Source organism: Ictidomys tridecemlineatus, chromosome 10, assembly GCF_052094955.1.
Source record: "Ictidomys tridecemlineatus isolate mIctTri1 chromosome 10, mIctTri1.hap1, whole genome shotgun sequence".
NCBI lineage: Eukaryota > Metazoa > Chordata > Mammalia > Rodentia > Sciuridae > Ictidomys > Ictidomys tridecemlineatus.
In genome coordinates, this window is record NC_135486.1 from 6590615 (window position 1) to 6611210 (window position 20596).

The window sequence follows — 20596 nt, forward strand, 5'->3', positions numbered from 1 at the left end:
ATGGAAATGCGTATGAGACAGGAATGGGGGGATATGAAGGTCTAGTGTGTTTAATCATCTGTCTAGAAGATAATAGGAGAATGATGAAAATTTTTCTAGAATCGATGAAAGCCCTAAATTCTAAGGTCCAGGAGCACCAGAGCATGCAGATACACATTGTAATGACATTGCAGGACACCAAAGCCAGACAGCCTTACAAGAATCCAGAGGGAAAAGATGCGGAACACCAGGGAGCAATTCTTCAGAGCAGGAGTGGAAACTGGAAATAATGGAATAATCCTCAAAGTGTAGAGAGGCACACTGCCAGTGTAGACCTGGCTGTCCAGCTCATCATGTTAAAGGGAGGGCCTCATGAAGACCTTTTCAGGAACCCAAACAGACATCTTACCACCGAAGGTCAAAGGAAGGAAAGGAGAAGGTGCACTTTGGAGAAGAGGGAAGTGGTCCAGAAGGAGTCCAGCCCAAGCAACATTAAGACAGCAGCAGCGCTGGACCGGTGGCCGTCGGCCTTAGGACAAGGCACTTAAATTTTCTCACAAACACTAAACAGCTTATCATTTATTAAATTTAATAACATCACCACTGGAAGGTTATCATCATCTTTTGTTTGATGACTCAGAGGCAATCAGGAAAAACATTAAGTTTTGCTTTGATATAAGATTTACTCATCCAGTTGCCTGTTGATAAGAAGTGGGCCAAGGGGAGGCTTAGTGGGAAGGAAATGGCTGGGTCTGAAGCTCAGGGTTCCTGCTGTGCGCCCTCTCTGTGGTGGGGGCTATTAAAAGGCCATCTTTTTCTCCTCCCCCTCCTCTCCTCCCTCTGTCTTCGCAGCCCACATCCCAGACTGCCTTTCATCCGTTGGGAGGGTACACAGGGAGTAAGAAAAGGAAAACAGGAATGAATGGCTGTGTTCCTTGGCACATGAATGGCACTCTCCCTTTCGGGACTTCAGGAATAAAAAATGAGAGGCTTTAAATCTTGCTAACTGGGGAGGCGGGTGGGGAGGAGCAGGAAGAGTGAGTGTGTGTGAGAGTGTGTGTGTGTGTGTGTGTGTGTGTGTATGTGAATGTAAACTGCCACTATATAAAGTACAATGCTGGTTTTCAAAAAATCTAAGTCAAAGGAGCCATTATTCCTGAATAAGGTGTGTTGCGGGCCAGTGGGAAAGAAGAGGGCAGGGATTTTTGTTCAGCGCTGGTGAATTAGGAAATACCCTTTTTATAGCTGACTCTCAAAAAGATGAGCTGGTGTTGCCAAGACGTGTTTATCAAATGTCTCCGCTATCTCACAGAATGCGAGGTTTGGTTTGACTCTGTGAGTAGCCCTGTATTTTTATTTTAGCCAAATGTCTGCAAGGCTCTCGATCAGTTCCCTCCCTGACCAGAGAAGAACATCAGGACCAAAGCTGCCTGAATGTGGGCAGGAAGCCTGTGGCTTTTAGCAGGAGTCTCTCTTGGTTTGATTCATTGCCTCTCACTAGTGCGCTCCAGAAGGCTTTTCTGAAGATAAAATAAGTTGAAGCAGCAAAAAGGGAACGTGGCCATCTCTAATTCCTTCTACTTAAAAAAAATACAAATTTCCATGCTCATATCCCCCTGTTCCCATCCCCTTCTCAGGCTCTGTGGAAATGGTGGAAGGACAAGCCCCAGATGGAGCCGGGGGTGTGAGCTCAGACCACATGACCCCCTCGCTCTGGCGCTGCTCCCGGAGCCCAGCCGTCCCTCTTCTACCAGCAGGCCCACTCCCGGCATCACTTGGCCGGGCACGGGGTGCTGCACCAGGTGGCCCTCCGGTGGCTCCGGGGCCTGGGGCCTCGCGGGAGTTATGTGAAGGTGGGTGGGTGCCCGGGCCCCTCACCCACACGCACTGCATTGGCATGGAGCTGTGTGCTTCCCGCTCTAGGTGACGGGAGCTGCTGGCTGTGGATGTTGGTTTTGGCTGGTGGCCGTGGGGAACAGCCAGCCGCTGTGTGAGCAGTCTGTCTGGATGCTCGGGGGCCCACCGCCTGGCTCACGTCCTCTTGCTGCTCCTTAGGTTGCCACCAGCCATTACTACTATGAGTTTCAGGTTCTTCAAGCTCCGTTTTCTGTGTGGTAAGATAGTAACGTGTACAGACTCATCACCCAGTAAATCGTCAGGGTGCTGTCGGTCTTCCTTTCTATAATTTGGAATTGGTGTCGAAACTGACATAGGACTTTTGAATGTGCTGTTTAAACTAGAATTTGGGGCCGGGGTTAATAACCAAACCATTTTTGTGCTGTTTTGAAAACTCCTGGTGTGTCTGCCTTTTAATTTTTTTTTTTTTTTTTTTTTGCTCATCATACAGTCTATTCAGATTTTTTTCTAAAGAAACATTAAGTAGCTTTTGGCAGAAGGTCAAAACCAGCATTGCAGGGAAGGCATTTAAAAGTCCTTTAAGTGTGGGCTATTTGTATAAGCAATAACTGCACGTTTCTTATGACTAGGGAGAACTATTTTCACAGTCTTTCATGGAAATGTTTCTAGACAATTTCTGTGGCTCTTTTCCCTGAGCTCATTTATTTGCTTTTGCTTCAGAACAGAGCATTTTAATGAGCAGTTTTATGAGCCTAACCTGCGTTCTGCAAGCTCCACATGACTGGATTCCTGTTGCATGTAACCTTTGCCCTATTTTCCATTAAAACACAAGACTTTCCTATAATCAACTTTATACTATGACTGTGGAGGAAAAAATGCAGCAGACACTTTAGTCCCACAACTCAGCCCACTAAAATGAATATGTTTTTAAGCTGTTTGTTGTTTCCTTATAGTTTTCAGAATTGCACGCATTAACATTTTGATCACAAAGCCATTTCTTTTGTAAGACGCTCGGGTCATTGGTTCATTCCTTCACCTTGTCCAGCCGTATCCTGCTGAGTGAGTAACTCACTCAGCCATATTTTATTCCCCTGGAGCATGGACAAAGGCAGGATGAACCCCAAATCATTTTGGAAATATGACCTCTCAAAAAAAAATAAAATAAAATGCATGCCTGTTTGTCTACACTCAGCGTGATATATAATTGTCAGGGTCAGAAAGTCTTTCTTATGCCAAAGCTTAATCACCACCTGATGCATTCAGACTCCTTTTCTTCATATGTTAATTTGGGGGTAAAACAACTCTTTTCCATCTTATAAGTAGATTCCTAGATATTTTCGTATGGAGTAAATTTGTTGAATCAAACAAAAATTCCAAATGTGTTTTAATTTTTCTCCTGGGCTCCGCTGTCGGTGTTTCGTTAGTTTTCTTGATATCGGCTCAACATTCAAGCTCTCCCTTTCATTCCAGCAGAGCCCCAAACAGGATGCGGGCCCCTGGAAGGGTCCAGCGGAGGAACAACAGAGCCATTGTGTGCAAGGCCCAGCTCCCTCCAGGTCAGGCATTCCAGCCCCGAGTCTGCCTTTTAAAACCTTGCTGTGGGCTGAAGGTAGTTTGCGGTCCTCATGACACCTGGCTCTTTTTCTGCCCTCATCTCCCAATCCTGTTTACTTTTTCTTCCCAGGACAAGGAGGGCACTCTTTAAAACAGACTGAAGTAAGTTTAGGGCAAATGAAAGGAAATCTACTTCACACAGCAGGTTGTAAACTTGTGGAACTCATTAGTCCTGAAAGGTGGTGCTGGCAGGAGATAGAAATGAATTCAGAAACCTTTGAGCCAAATTTATGAATGAGAACCATAAATGGCTACTAAGAAAACCAGCGCTATGCCTAACTTTTAAAACTGAAGTCAGAGGACTGCTCCACGCCCGCGCATGGGTCCCCTCTCCTGGTCACTTGAGCTGACTGACCTTGGGTCTGGCTCTCAGTGGGATTTCCCAAGCATTCTGCATCCCTCTTTGCTTATCCTTAGTCTTCATGGGTCTCCGAAAGACCCTCAAAGCCTGCCCTGGAATGGACAACGTTCTTTTTAAAATAAGAAAGTTTGTTAACTTTTCCTTTCCTGTCCACCCATGCCCACCGTGGTACCAATTTTGACTATCAGTGAAAGGTGACGTCTGTCCAGTGGAAATTAGCTGAGATCATATTTGGATCTTAACATGGATGCCTTCTTTTATGTGAATTCAGACCCTTCTTTTTTCCTGGGATTTTTCAGGTCTGAGACGATAAATAGCATTTTTGTTTCTTGGCCCTCTCTCTTGCAGAACCTGCAAGCACTTCCCCAGTCTGCTCTGCTCAACCTCCTGACTGCAGGGTTTCTTCAGCTGTAGCACTTAACACACTGCAGGTGCTCCAGGCCCCACCCCAGACCAGTTAAATCAGTCTCTTATAATTTAAAATCTCCCCAGGGGACAGCAGGCTGCACAGGTCTCCCCTTGACCTAAGCTCCCTGCCCCGCATCTCAGCACTGTCTGCGGCCTCTCTCTGCAATGCCCGCCTGGCCCCAGGCTGAAAGTGCATCAGTGACTCTGGTGGAGCTCCCTGTACCAGCCAGTCTTCTTTCCCTGTCCCTCCTACTGCGAGCACCCAGTAAAAGAAAACTGACTGGGAAAACTGGCTCTCTGCAGATTGACGACACCTGCCACTCCCAGGGCGTGGGCTGGTCCTACTCACCTCCTAGCTGACTGCCCAGCACCTGCTGCAGTGGGATCCCCGCCACGTCAGTCCCCTCCTTTTCCTCCCAGCAAGCTCTTCACCTCGTGGGGAGAGTATTGAAGCAGGCTGAAGAAACAGCCTGGTGCCTCACCTTCACTCCAGAGGCTCATTCCTACCCCCGCCTCAGGGCACCCTTCCTGGAGGTCTCGGTGAAGAAAAGCACACTTCATTATTAACCACAATCCATGCTGCAGCGATCTGAATGCGTCTCCCAAAAGCTTGCATATTGGAAACTTCATCCCCAACTCCTAAGCTAGTGGTATTTGAGGGTGGGGCTTGGGGGTCACTTAGGGTTAGATAAATTCTTGAGGGTGGAGCCCCCATGATGGTACTCATGGCTCCGTAAGAAGAGGCAGAGAGAACGGGGCTACCATACTCGCTCAGTCTTCTCCTGTGCCGACCTCTGTCGCAGGGTGACGCACCAAAAGGCCCCACCAGACGCCAGCACCATGCTCTTGAACTTCCCAGCCTCCAGAACCTTGAACTAAGCGAACCTCTTTCTTTATAAATGACCCCATCCATGGTATTCAGTTATAGCAATAGGAAATTCAGACAGATACCATCAATGTGTAATGCATTCGAATTCAGTAGAAAAGACCTATTAGAAAGAAATTAGCATGGAAATTTTTTTTAATTCCTAAGGATAGAAAAAATTTAATAAGCTTGGAGTACATAGGAAGGAGAGATCAATTCCAATTTGTCAGACTAGAGAAGGTGATCACAGAGATGGTGATATTTTAGTCAGGGCTTGAATAATGGAAAAATTTTGGCAGTTACTAGGTCAAAGGTCATCTGTATTCAAAGGGGCAACAGGTTGTGATGTGTAGAGTTTGATCTGGGGACAGTGAATGGCCTGGTGTGGCTGGATGCAGAATGGAAGGATACTCTTGCTGAGGTTCTTCCTAACCAGTACACTGAACCTCATCTGTCCTTTACTAGAATGTTCTGCCTTCTGTCTACTGGCTCCTTTTCAACCTCAGGTATGCAAATCTTCCCTGCAGGACAGGCCCCACACCATTTCCCTTATTTCTCTCAGAGTGTGATTTACAGAGTCTTCTACTTCCCCTTCCACATTCTCCACCTGACCCCACTCATGACGTTCATGACGTTCCCCCTGCCCCTCTCTCTGATCCCCCACTCGGTCCCACAGAAGGTTCTTCTAAGGATTCCCACATCGTTCAGAATAAACCACTGGCACCTGGCACCCTCTGACCTTGACCTGGAAAGCCTTCCATGGGGTAGCCTAGCCGCCACCTGCTCACGCTCTTCTTCCTGCCTGGTCTCCTTCCCAGCACTCCCCCCATTCCTTAACTGCGGCTCCCCACACCACTTTCCTCCCCTGTGTTTTTCATTCTTCACTCTGGAAACACTCTCTGAGCCCAGGCACTCAGCAAGGGCTTCGCTGAACCCAAAGTGACCTGGGCCCTCTGTACACGCAGTGGTTTTAGGTGAATTTCCTATGGTCATCGATCCCGCTTCTGCCTCTCTGCGAAAGATTTCTCACTCTACGCTTTGTGCTGTAACCTTTGGACCCACAGTCTGTGATTCTAGATGTCCTAAGTATCTACTCAAAGTTTGCTAAAAAAAAAAAAAAAAAAAATCATTTTTTTCATGAAAATTGATTTCCCTGCCTCCGTTTATTTGCCTGAATTAATGAAATCTCCAGCTGGTCTCCTTAATTCCAGCCTGACCCTCCTTCAACAAATCCAGCCTAAAAACAGCTGCCACACTAACTGCCTAAGTTGTCACTTGAGCACATCCTTTCTAGTGACTTTGCCAGCCCCCACGTGCCATCTCATCCCTTTAGCCTGACTCGTGCTGTCCACAGTTCAACACTCATTGCCCACTCTCCCCCGTCCCCCTGCTCCACATGCTGGCCACCATGCCCTCCCAACGTTTCCCCAGCCACACCAGCCCATTCCCGCTGCCCGGAGCCTTTGGGGTGTGTCTGCATGCCCCGGTACAGCCAGGTCAGGCTCACCCCCTTCTCCACAGAGCCTTACCAGTCACAGAACCCTCTGCCAGGCTCTCGGCTCCTGGAACGCCAGCCACACTTAACGGGCTTCCCACACCACTTAGCAGTCCCCACACACGATAACCGGGACACAGTGCTCCTGCTTGTTGACCAGCTCCTCCCACAATAGATGGTCACCTTCTCAGGAGCACAAACCATGCTGCAGTCCTCCCTCCAATCTCCAGGGAACCTGGAACCTTTCTCGTCATGGGTTAGATGTTTAATATATCACAGGGGCTGACTGTGATCGTCATCTACTATTTGCTAAACTGGTGTAGACCAACATGGACCCTGCGGCAGAACATGATGTTCATGCTCTCTGTAAGGGGATCGTTCTCTGCTGGACAACGTTGTATCTGGTCTGTCAATTTTGATATAAATTCTTTTCCTAACTCAAGAGGAGGCAGTTAAAGGGTAATCCTTGAGCCTCCAGATAAAACTCCAACTTGTAGAAGATCCAGAGGGTAGCAGAGCCCACTAGAGGGCAGCCAGGGGAGACTGGAGCAGGGAAGTGGGCGTGATCTACAGGACAAATGATTTTGTTTTTTAATAAAAAAATTATCAAAAGAGAGAGAGAGATCAGGGAGAAGTCTGCAGGTTAAAATAGACCTAAGATATCTAGAATCACAGCACATGAACTTATCTGGACTCCATTGTAAACATAAACTCAAAAATACTTTTTTTCAAAGCCAATTGGGCAAAGAAAGTGAGGACGCTAAACATGTGATAAACTTAAAAATTACTACCAGCACTTCTAGATGCATAAATGACACCTATTGACAGTAGTTTTGTGGTTGTTTTCTTAGGGCTTTTATCTTCTAAGAATTCATACTTAAATAATGTAATGTGACACTGGATATCTGGGGTTGACCTCACAAGAGTGGAGAAGGATCGGTGGCCCGAGGCTGACCCTGCGGTGGATTTTAAAAGCAGAGTCATGAGCACCTAGAGGCTAATTTATACTGTTCTCTTTCCTCTACTTTACATATATTTTAAAAGATTTTATAGGTAGTCATTGATGTTAGGCAATTCTTGTTAAATACTCTTGGCATGACAGTCATGTTATGGTTATGATTTTTGAAAAGGAGCCTTTTAAGAAATACCAACTGATATACCAAAGCATAGAATGATAAAAGTATAGTCACTGAGGTCATTACATTTAAAAGATTTAGTAAATTGAAAAACAGAATGTTTACATTATCATTGCAAATTTTCCATAGCCCTAGGAATACACCCATGGACTCCCGGTTGAGAAACAGAACTTTAGTGGGTGATGTAGAGGCTGCCCTGTGTTTCTCTTGTTCTTAAAGGTTATCCAGAGAGGTGAGTCGTGCATCCTGTAGAAGGGAGCATGAAAGAGAGTGGAAAGTTCTGCCCCTGGCTGTGAATGGTCATATGCTTCAAATGCAGGCTTGTCACAAGAGTAGTGGCTTTAAGAAATTTAAAAAAAAATTTTTTTTTTAGTTGTCAATGGACTTTATTTATTTATATGCAGTGCTGAGAATCAAACCCAGAGCCTCGCACATGCTAGGCAAGCGTTCTGCCACTGAGCCAAACCCCAGGTCCTTTAAGAACGTTTTGGTTACACTCCGTTAACATCAGCCATCAGTGGACAGGCGTAAAACAAGCTTCCACAGGAAAAGCAAAACAGAAACCAAAGAAACAAACAAAGAAAACCTGGCAGGCTTTTCCTGATATCCCTTCAGCTTGATGAGGAAGTTCATTCTTAGCTGTCTGACAGACTTTTTAACAGAACATCGATGTGTAGCAACTTCATCTGACTTGGGAGAGTTTCCTTGATGATGACCAACAGAATGTGCAGTGAGCTGAGGTCGGAACCCCAGGGAGGGTGCACAAAACCCGCAGTGAGAAGGTCACTCGTGATGGCTGAGAACTGAGTGTGATACCAACGCCATCCCCCTTTCAAGTGGATTTCTGTAAGGCGTGTTGTTCCCTCTCCTCCTCCTCAAGCTATAAATGCCCCTGGGACTTTATGTTCTCACAATATTTGAATAGAAGTTACAATTAACCGCATGACTGGTTAATTTAATGGCAGCTTTTTATATTCTCTCGGAGTCTCTTTTGACACTGCATCCAACAGGATATTAAACTTTGCACACTTACCTAAAGAACATTGGATTTATCAGGTAGCTGTGTTGAGAATAACCACCTAATGTGACTATTTTTATTGGAATAATACATCAATATGGCTTGGCGATAGATTTGAATTTAAGAATAAGATTGTTAATAAGTCATCAATTAATTCATTCCTCCTAGAGTTGCTTTTTCTTTATCGGTATCTTATACAGTTTTGTTTTTAATGATCATGTGTTTCTTTAGAACGCTAAAAATAATCTTCCTGTGGTGTGCACCTAGAGTGTCCCTCGGTAGCCTCTAGCTGTGAATGGTTACTGAGCACTTGAAATGTGGCTGCAACGGCCACGTGCTATGAGTACTATATACACACTGGGTTTTAAATCTCAGTATTAAAACAAAGATGTGAAATATCTCATCAACAATTTTATATGGATTCATTGATGGCCTATTGCATTAGTTTAAGAGGATCATCAGAACAAATTAACACGAGGCCAAGTAGCTTAAGCAAAATAAATGCATGTTTTCACAATTCCGGAAGCTAGACGTCTGGGATGTGGTGGCAGATGGGTGCCTTCTGAGGCCTCCCTGCATGGTTCCTGGATGGCCCTGTCCTCCACCATCACCTGCTCTCACCTGTGTATGTCTGTGTTCAAGTTTGCCCTTGACGTAACAAGTATCAGTCTGGGCGTGAGGCGTCACTGTATGAATTTGGGAGAGGCACAGCTCGGCCCATTAACATCTCATAATGGGAGCATTTGTAGTACATTTAAGTCGTGATGAAAATGAATATCTTTTTCGCTTTTTTAATGGGCTGCTAGAATCGTGGCTGGCATTATCTTGCATGAGAGAGTGCTAGACTTGGAATTCTGAAATACTGTGTCATCACTTGTTGAAAAGTAAGAAATAGTTCTCAATTTCCCTTTTAGTACTCAGTTTTGTTGAGGCCTCGCTAATGAGAAAAAGCATAAAGTATATGCCCAAGGAAAATTAGATCAGCCTCCAGTTTGGACCTCCATTCCCCCGTATTTAATTTCTTCTTTCTAAAAAGGCGAGGAGAACAATGGCTACTATTTATGGGCTGATTACTGTTTGCCAGGTCATCCACTCACCGACCCTTTGACGGGTAACTATGGCAGCAGGTAGCCTTCCTCAACAGAAAACTGAAGGACACAGGGCTTAACTGAACTGCTCAGCATTCCTGTTAGTGTGTGGCAGAATCCATGTCTCCCTTCCCACCACAGGCTCCATTCCCTTCCCTATATTTCTGTGTCCAAAGTCTGCTGCGAGGATCCCCAAGACACTGGATGTGAGGGCTCTTAAACTTCAACTCTTGTTTGTTGAGTTGGCCTGTGTTCCTAGAAATATTACAAATAAAGCTATTATTTTTCCCTTTTGACCAGCAAATCTAGGTTCCTTGACAGCCTGGTAATTTCAGAGCTAAAATACACAAATGTGTGTGTGTGTGTATAGACACACTGTTGAATCACAGTATCTCTAGAAGAATTGGCAGAAGCCATCAGCCCAGCCCACCCTCATGCGCTCCTGTATCCTTACAGTATGCAGAGCAGACAGCTTGCATTACCAAAGTGAGTGGGCGCGCCTTCCACACACGCCTTCTGAATAACTCTGTTTCCTCTGCACTTAAATATACCTTCCTTTTCTTATGGCCACCGAAGGTCAGAGCTAAGGGCCTCCAAAGAGTAAGTCCATGCTTTCACGCTCAAGCAGTAAAGCAGGAATATTTATTAGTAAGATCGTAGCCCAGTTTCATTGTCTGGTTTAGAAAACACCTAAAAGAAACAGTCTGCAAGGGACCCTTTGAGTTTCATTTATTGTTTTCTGGAGACACGATATTTGCACATTTTTATGGGATACATTATGGTAATTCAATACATGGACACAATGTGTCAGATCAGGGTGACAAAGACTTCCATCTCCTCAAAAATTAGCATGTTGACCTGTGAGGATTTCGTGTTGTTCTTGTTATTTTTGAAGTGGATCAATAATTGTGCTATAGGAAAACAGCTAACTCCACCTCACTCTGTTTTGGTGCCTCTTATTGGATTTCTTTCCATCCCCCGACACTGTCCTTCCCAGTCTAGTGACCACTATTTCATTCCATTCTATTCTTCTTACAATACTGACTTTTAAATTTCCAAAAATTAAAGAGAATATGTGGTATGTGTCTTTCTGTGTCTGCCTTATTTCTGTTAACATGGTGACCTGCAGTGCAGTCCATGTTGCTAAAAATGACCATACTGCATTCTTTTTTATGGCTGAAGAATGTTTCAATGAGTATAGAGCCCAGATTTTCTTGATCCATTCATCCACTGATGTCCATCTTGCTTGATTCATATTTTAGCTGATGTGAATGATGCTGCAGTAAACATGAGCATGAAAGTATCTTTGGAACTTTAATCCACTTTCATTCAAGGTTTTCACTGGGAGAGATGAACTTCTTCCTGCCCTTCAGTTGATTTCTGCTAGTTTTGAATATTCTTTGTTCCTTTCCACCTGTTATTGAGTTTTTTGATTTGGTAGTTTTCTGTCACACTAAAGTTTAAGTTTCTTTCTTTTCATGAACCTGTTCTCCTAGTGAGCTTTGCACATTTCTGTGTGGTCATGATGGTGGGTTTGTCCTTTTGAGTCTAGCATAGGACTTCCTTAAGTATTTTTTATAAGACTGCTCTGGTGGTGATGAATTCCCTGTTTCTGTTTTATCAGGAAAGACTATCTTTTCCCTTCATTTCTGAAGGATAGTTTTGCTGGGTATAGTGTTCTTTGCTGGCAGATTTTTTCTTTCAGGACTTTGACTGTAAGGTTGCTTGTTAAGAAATATACTGTGAGTCTAATGGGCATTCCTTTATATGTGAGTTGATGCTTTTCTCTTGCTGTTTTTAGAATTCTCTGCTTGGCTCATGCTTTTGACCCTGCATCTATAATGTGTCTTGGTAAAGGTCTTTTTGGAAGAATCAAGTTCTTTGAGGTTTTTATATCTGGGTGGCCACATCTATTTTAAAAATTTGAGCTGTTTTTGCTTAAAACAGGTTTTCCATGCCTTTCCTCTTTTCTTCACCCCTGGAATTCACACAATGCAAATATTCGTTCACTTAATGGTATCCTCTGTCCCATAGGCTTTCTTTACTCTTTTAAATACTTTTTTTGTTCTTGTTTTTGTATTATTTTCTGTTTTTCTGGTTTGGGGTTTTTTCTTATTGTTGTTTGTTTGTTTTTTTGGGGGTTAATTCAAAGACCTAATCCCAAGTTCAGAAATTGTTCTGTTATTGAAGCCGTCCATTTTTGTTTTGTTATTGAAATTTTTAGCTCAGAGGTTTCTGATGGGTTCTTTTTTATGATTTCTATATCTATTTTGAATTTTTCATTCATATCCTGAATTGTTTTTCTAATTTCTTTTTATTATCTGTATCCTTTTGTTTCAGCATTTCCATAGGATATTCAAGTTCTTTTTTAGTCCTTTCATAGATTTTCATTCAAATTGGACCTATTTCTGGAGCACTGTTTTTTTTGGAGATGTCTTATTGCCTTTCATGTAGTGAAATGTCTACATCCCTACATTGATTTCTGTGCACCTCTTCCGGTTTTATGGAGTAGCTTTTATAGGACAAGATTTTTTTATTTAGATGAGATACAGTGTGTCAGTTGAGTAGACACTTTGACTTTGGTCATTATATGTGAGCTCAAAAATGTAGTCTCTGTGATTTCTTTGGCTCTCGTTGATCTGAGTAGTGTGAGTGCCTCGATAGTCTAGATGACAGAGTCTGTGGCTTTGCAGTGGACTCCCAAATGTGCATGTGGTGGGACTCCGCAGACTCAAACCCACTAGTAAAACTGTGCATGTGGTGGCCGCTACCACAGTGTTAGTGATGCAGGATGTCGAGAAGGCTGTCCTAATGTCCTTTGGACTAAGCACCGGTGACACCAAAACATTGTGTCACCAGCAGCTCCTGTCCCCTGAGCCATAAGATGTGAAGAGGCCCTTCCCCAAGACCCTTAGGCTGAACTTTGGCGGTACCCAGGCCTGTGGCAGCAGCAGCCACGGTTTTGGAGTCAAGGGATGGGTCGCCACCTTCCCTAAGCACAGGTGACACTGAGGTCTGTGGCACCAGTAACCACATACTCAAAGTTTGGGATGCAAACGGGGAACTTCCCTGAGTCCCATGAGGTAATTGCAGATGGTGCTGGAGTTTGGGGGCCTTATTATTGGCAGGACCCAGGCTGGACCTTACCCAGGTCCCCAGGGACAAAGCCAAGTGATGCCTGAGCTTTTGGCACCAGGAACCGTGGTCCAAGTCTGTGGGCTGTGGGGTGGACCTTCCCTAGGCCCCTTGGGTCAGGAATAGGTGGCACTGGAGCTTATGGCTTTGATATCTGCAGTTCTGGAATGTGGGTGGGATGTTCCCCTGGTCCCCGGGGAAAAGCTCGGGTGATGCCAGAGCTTTGTGCACCAGAAATTTGAATACCAAGGCTGTGAGCCAGGGAAGGAGACTTTCCTCTTTCCTGTGGGGCAAATGCAGGTGGTGCTGGATTTGAGGCACTGGTAGCTGTGTCCTGGACCTGCAGGACATGGACAGAACCTTTCACGGGACCCCTCAAGACAGGTGCAGGGGAAGGCAGGACCTTTGGCATCAGCGGCTGGAGTCCCAAGGCTGTGGTCTGGGAGGAAACCTTTCCCAGCCAGCAGGTTTGGAGCACTGAGAGCTGTATTTCTAGAGCTGCGGGAGGCAGCTGGGACCTTCCCAAGTATCGCACAGGCAATCCTGGGACTTGGGCAACCGAGGGCACAGTCCCAAGACTGGACTGGGGAGGAGACCTTCCCTGGTTCCCATGGCCGAGTGCAGGTGGTGTGGGATCTGGGGCTGCTAGTAGCCTTTTCCCTAGAGCTGCAGGATGAGGCCAGGACCTTCCCCAGCTCCCCGAGGGTGGGAGGGAATAGATCCTCTGGAGGTTATCTATCTTTTAACCCAAGGTTATATTTATGAATTTCATAAACTCGGATGTCACTTGTATGATTTACATCAGTCATCCCAAATAACAAAAGTGGTGAATGTCTCCCGAGCACCTAGTACCTGTAGGCACGGTGGCAAGGGCCTTTGCCACAATTCATCTTGTGATCAGAAGGCACTCCTTGTGTGGGCACAAGAATTGGAGCTTAGAAAAACTGTGTCACCTCCCAACGTGAACTTCACTGACGTTCGCCAAGCTAGCCAGGACCACTGACGTTCGCCAAGCTAGCCAGGACGGAGCCAAGAGGTAAATATGGGTCGCGTGATTCCGTTGCTCTCCTCTCAGCTTTTCCCACTCCCTCAGACGGGAGTGGGTTGGGCACTTGAGGTGTTCCACCTAAGCCAGGCGGGTTTTAAACTTGTATTTTAGGGAAGCTGCAGACGGGTATTTGATTGAGAAGTTTTCTATTTTATGCATATTGCCATTGCAAGGGAGGAATACTGCTAGGAATTATATTGAGTTAGATCATGTTGTCAGATCTCCTTGATTCATTTGGCTACCAGTGGGGCATGAAATCTTGTGGGAATTTCTAAGAAAAATTATCCTCTCAAGTCTTTCATTTAACTAAAAAATTCTCTAGTTCAGAAACCATTTTATCTACTTTAAGTTGAAACCATTTATATGCCCTCTGTAAACACGAACAATAATCAGAGGAAAAACTGTGGTATTCACTAGTAAGTAACATATCTAGAACCTTTAAAGCCATAGTTAGGAAAAGGAACAATTGGGGGGGGGGTGTGAATATATGCAGTAATGTGTTTTCTTTTTTTAAATTTTTTTTCCAATTTTTTTTTTAGTTTTGATGGACATAGTATCTTTATTTTTTTAAAGAGAGAGAGAGAGAGAGAGAGAGAGAGAATTTTTTAATATTTATTTTTTTAGTTTTCAGTGGACACAACATCTTTATTTTATTTTTATGTGGTGCTGAGGATTGAACCCAGAGCCCCACACATGCCAGGCAAGCGCACTACCGCTTGAGCCACATCCCCAGCCCAATATCTTTATTTATTTATTTTTAAATGGTGCTGAGGATCAAACCCAGTGCCTCATAAGTGTGAGGCAAGTGCTCTCTGACCCACAATCCCAGCCCAGGTGTTTTCTTAACATTTGCATCTTTAAAGTTACCTTGTAAGTTTGTGAAAAAAATCTTGACACAGGTCATAAAAAAAAATCATTTAAAATTATAAACTCATCTTTAGTAGTTATAATCTGATTTTAGTAATTGCAACCTGATTTCTGCAGGTAAACTATTTTAAAAACAAACTAGAGAAAGAAAACTTTTAAGAACCCGTGTTGACTTTCTCTCCTAACTCTCAAGCCTTCTTTATAAGTCTTAATACAATCCTCAGAACAGTCTCATGTACTACAAACTCTAAAACAATACAGAATTTTTTCAAACGATAATTGCTTGTTTTTATAAAGTGTACCATAAAATAGTTTTAATTTGTATTACATACGCAGCTGGGAGTTGCTGATCTGTAAGCAATCTCACCTCTCTAAACTTTTGCCACTTTTTAGAAACAGCAGAAAAATCTGATAGCCAAAGCAAACATCAGCATTAAAGTGATATAAAGACAGTTTTGTTTTCTAGACTTCATATCTCCATCCTCTTGAGCTTGCACACACGTGCGCACGCATACACATAATTTCAGAAGAGGGGTAGGAGATGTGTCTCAGTCTGTTTCCTACTGCTGTAATAGACTACCTGAGGTTGGGTAATTTAAAAAAAAAATGTGTTTCTTTTTTTTTTAAAATTGGTTCTTAGTTATACATGACAGTAGAATCCATTTTGATAAATTTATACAAGCATTAAATATATCTTATTCTAATTAGGATCCCATTCTTATGGGTGGACACATGGTGGGATTCACTTAGGTATTTTTGTATGTGTACATAGGAAAATAATGTTATACTTACTGTACTCTTTCCTCTTCCTATACCCCCTCCCTTCCTTTCATTCTCCTTTGTCTAATCTATGAACTTCTCTTCTTCCCCTCCCCTCCCTTTATTGTGGTTTAGCTTCCCCATATTAGTGAAAACATTCAACCTTTGTTTTGGAGGAATTGCCTTTTTCACTAAACATGATATTCTCCAGATCCATCCATTTACTGGCAAATGTCATAAAGTCATTCTGCTTTATGGCTGAGTAATATTCCATTTTATTTATTTATATAAATATATATAAAATATATAAATAAATATGTATATAATATATAAATATATATAAATAAAATGGAATGAATAAAGAAATATATATATATACTTTTTCATTCATTCATCTGTTGATGGGCATCTAGGTTGGTTCCATAGCTCAGCTATTGAGAATTGAGCTGCTATGAACATTGATGTGGCTTTGTGACTACAGTATGCTGATTTTAAATTTCCAAGATATACAAAGAACTCAAAAAGCTTAACACAAAAAAAAATTATACCAATCAATAAATGGGCAAAGGAACTGAACAGATCCTTCTCAAAAGAAGAAACGTGAATGATCAACAAATATATGAAAAATGTTCAACATCTCTAGCAATTAGAGAAATACAGGTGAAAACCACACTGAGATTTCATCTTACTGCAGTCAGAATGGCAATTATCAAGGATAAAAGAATAACAAATGTTGGTGAGAATGTGAGGAAAAGGGAATACTCATATATTGTTGGTGGGACTGCAAGTTGGTGCAACCCCTCTGTAAAGCAGTATGGAGATTCCTCAAAAAACTAGAAATGGAACCGCCATTTGACCTAGTTATCCCGTATCCCTCAGCATATGTCGAAAGGATTTAAATCAGAGGCTAGGTAATTTATAATGAACACAAATTATGGGGCTTGTGGTTCTGGAGGCTGGAAAGTCCAGGGGCATGGCGCTAGCATCTGGTGAGGGCCACTGCTGCAACATCCCATGGCAGAAGGAAGAAGGGCAAGGGCAAGAAAGCAAGAAGAGACCAAATGGCTTTCCTAAAGATCCACCTTCACATACACTCTCATTCCTTTTATTAAGCACCTCACTCTACTCACCAGGAGCAGGCCCTCCTGCACTGTCCATCTCCCCTTGGGCCCACCTCCCAGGACTGTGGCACTGGGGATGAAATTTCCAACATATGAACTTCAGGGAACATAATCAAACTATAGCAGAAATAACAAGAAGGAAGTGGACTCTGGACACAACTGTTTTTCCTCTTAGGATTACAGTCTTTGTCCAGTCATTCTCAAGTACCCATTTCAGCATCCTCAGTATATTTTCTTGTGGTTGTAATATTCCATTCCTTGCATGGTGATGGTGATTTTAAAGGATTTGTAGCAGCAAAGGAATCACTCTGAGTCCAAAAGCGCTTCATCGTGATCAACATCATGAAGAGCTGCTCCACTCTCAGGGCTGTTTGTGGCTGTTCTAGTAGCGTCTGGAAACACCTGCTTCTCTTGCAGTGTTTGCAGATGCTCTTGAGTGTGGCATGAGCATCAGCCTCACCCTAAGAATGGAGGAGTGGTTGTTTTTAAAGAAACCATGTAAATTATTTTGTTTCAAGTATGTATTGTATAGATGAAAAGCTGTTATTTTATGGAAAGCAAACTCATTATATAAAGATTGAGATTTTCCCCAAATAAATATTTACAATTTTTTAAATGTAAGATTGCTTAAAAAGCAATATTTTAAATTGTGCTGAAAACATTTGAAAAATAAAATTTTCATATTCATATAAAGCCATATATAGAGGCCTTTAAGATAGATTAAAAGAGCAGGGCAGGATAGGCTACACAGGTTTTTCAGATATTTCTAAAAAAAAAAAAAAAAATCCTCCTATCCACATTTTTTTCTGTCTCAGATAAAAGCAATTGTTTCAATGTATCTTAAATGCAAATGCAATTATGTGAATTCTAGTTTATATGAGACAAGACCCCATCCCTTCTGTCTCCCACATTTCAGTTATTCACTGTTATCCTCATCCAAGTTACTTATTAGGAACTTAGATACATGCTGATACCCCACAGATAAATAGATAACACTGTCAGAAGCTTTTGGGTTGAAAGAGAGTTAAAAAGGAAAAAATACAGAGCTACATCAGATTTGAGAAAGGTCTTTCTTTTAATTCAAGTCAGCATTTTTAAAACTCTGAGGCTTAATGCCTGCTGAATTTCATATTAATCTTACATAGTTTCATAATGCTAATGATGCTATTTAGACGGGGGGGAAAAGAATGAATAAAAGGGCAAAAACAGGTGAAGGGGGAGGAACAACAAAGAACAGAAATGAAAACAACGCAGGCAGACAAGGTTCAGTCCTGCCTGAGATCCAGGGTCAGCCCTGGGTGGCCGGGATCAGATCAGGGCTTTTCCTGTATTGCAGATGCTTCTTGCACATGCATGTCCCCTTGGCCATCCAAACCTTTGACTGCAATCACAGCTCAATTCTATGGACATGCTCAGTCACAGTCATGAAGATCTTTTTATCAATTCAATTGTGGTGCTGAATGCAGTAATTATTATGCCCAGGCCAAAATAAAAGGCAACAACAACAAAGAGCGGCTCTAAATGGAGCGCTCGGTTCTTGAAATGCATCTGATCACCCACATTTCCTTACGGCAGGACCCCAGCTTTCCCGGGCTCAATCTGGGCTCCCCTCCGAAACACAGCCCAACCCTGGGGAAATGGCCTGGGCTGCTTTTGTCCGTCTTCCATTCCGCAGTATTTATTATGCCCCACCACAGGTGGCTAGTACTAGAGGAAACTCACGAAGGGTTCCCAGTCTTTCTTCTGAACTCCACCCTACTTCCAGGGTCCTGTTCAAGTGTCCCCATCCCTGGAGTGCCCACAGTGCCCGCAGTGCCCAGAGCTCCCTTAGCGCGTCTGAAACTCACCGACTCATCTGTCCCTGCGTCCTCCCTGCTGCAGACGCTCAGAGCAAGGCCCATGTTTCTGGACTTCCTTTGTGGCGTTCACCGTCGGCGGGCGTCAGACCCTACATAAATATTTGTCGAATTGATCAGGGAAATACCGGGCACAGGATGCCAGAGTGCAGCCTGGACCACCCGCAGAGGCGTCCTGGCCAGGTCCTCACGCGGTTCTTACAGGTTTGGCCGTGTACCTCTCCGGCCTCAGCAAATTAGAAACGAATGATTGGGAGCAGGGAAAGGTTTTCAGGGAAAACATCCTCCATAATATGGAGCTGGGAAACCTGAGTGCGTTTCCATGGCCACAGTGTTTTCACAATGGTGAGTGGATCCACTGAGAAAAAGCCAAACGCTCTATTGCTACACTCTGTTTTAGAATTTTGTATAATGATAATGGATGGCGACAGAAGAGTTAGTTATCTGGAAAAATCTCTTGAGTGGACCTGTAGGTTGTTGCCCAATGCCCACCATTGGTGGGAGCAGAGGCAGCAAACGCCCACTGGTCTGTACCATTTATGCGCCCATCACCACCAGGATGGCTCACTTTCCATTATCCCGCCTTTAAAGAGTTGAAGTCACCAGTCTTATTTAAAATGGTTCCCATGGTCCTCCAATAAGCTCATGACATAATTAAATAAGAGATTTTTTTCTGGCTCAGGAAAGGGAAAAGGCAAAAACCAAAAATGTGAAAAAACAGGCATTTCAGTCAAGCCCTGAGCTTGAATGTTGCTTCCCCTTTGACACTTTTATTCCCTCACCTGTTAAAGTAGTGCAGTCTTAAATAGTGTGCAAATAATTTCATAAGAAAGCCACAGCAATTCTTATAAACAATTTCACATTTACAATGTTGCTTTTATTGCTGAAATTGAATTAGGTTTCTCAAAAGCTATTTAGAAAAAAAAAATCGCAAGGCCTGTCCATTGTATTTTTCAGAAGAAATCTGGTTTCTACAACATTATTCACATTTTGTAAACAGCATCAATGAACCTGCACATAAAAGGTTAAATGTTTGCAGACCATTCTTTTTTGCCTCAAAGATCAGAGACAAATTACTATTTTTATTTTACATTCCCTTGATGAGGATAATGATAAACAGCTGTCACTTCAGTGCTTTGACTGCAAAGAATCCTATTGCAATCCTATAATTTAAACAAAGAAAAAATACATAGTCATACACAGGATACATTCAGAAAAGAGCACGATGGAGAATCTGGTTAGGGCTGGGGGTTAGAGAAAAGGGAACATTAGCTCTCTGCAATTACTCAGTTAAAAGAAAAATTTCTTCTGTATACATTTTCTCCATTCATCTTAGACATATTAGAAGGGGCAATTATTGTTTTTTTTTCTTTCTGAAATCAGAAATCAAATTTGCATTCTGAATTTGGTGACTCCCCATCGTGTCCAGTGTATTATCAGAAAAGTTAAGATTCGCATGTGACCATATGTCTGCTAATATTTCCCAAAGCAAAGGACAGTTTCAAATTGTTTTGCTGGTTATTTTGGAAACATTTTATTCTTTATGTTGAGAATCAAACCAGTGTTCTTTATTCACTCTGACACGGCTTATCAATTGCTTCTGACTTCAAAAAGCAAAAAATGCCAATAAAGCAAGGTTAAATGTTGAAGGTCATGTAAAATGGGGAAATTTCCCACTGAAAATGTGAATGGTGATTCAATTTTCCTGGTGCTTCATGTTCCTAGAGATCTATTTATTATTTTTTATTTATTCTGCTTTTCTCTTTTAGCTCAGGCATTTACTTCTTGAAAATATCAATACTTCAGGGGCAACTTCTCCAAGAAACTTTTTTTACATTTATTATTTTATCTTTACCATGTACGGATAGCTCATTATTTCAAACTTCCTGTTTTTTACACTTAAAGAAAAAAAAAGGAATTGGCTTAAAATCATATTCATTTTAAATTTGTTGAACGGTTTCAGCCTCTGAGCCTCAATGTGTTCTTCTA

At 42.8% G+C, this 20596-nt stretch overlaps 1 protein-coding gene and 1 long non-coding RNA gene across 7 annotated transcripts in view; one reads left to right on the forward strand and one right to left on the reverse strand.

Annotated features, from left to right (window-relative positions):
- Nucleotides 1–20596, forward strand: part of Dnm3 (dynamin 3) — a 460170-nt gene that overhangs the window by 401332 nt on the left and 38242 nt on the right. The gene's annotated exons all lie outside the window — the stretch shown is intronic.
- On the reverse strand, nucleotides 16714–18997 carry LOC120887506 (uncharacterized). Its single transcript, XR_013426352.1, has 2 exons — nucleotides 18599–18997; nucleotides 16714–17212 (listed from the first exon to the last, which is right to left on the reverse strand). It is a non-coding gene; the product is annotated as an uncharacterized LOC120887506 (long non-coding RNA).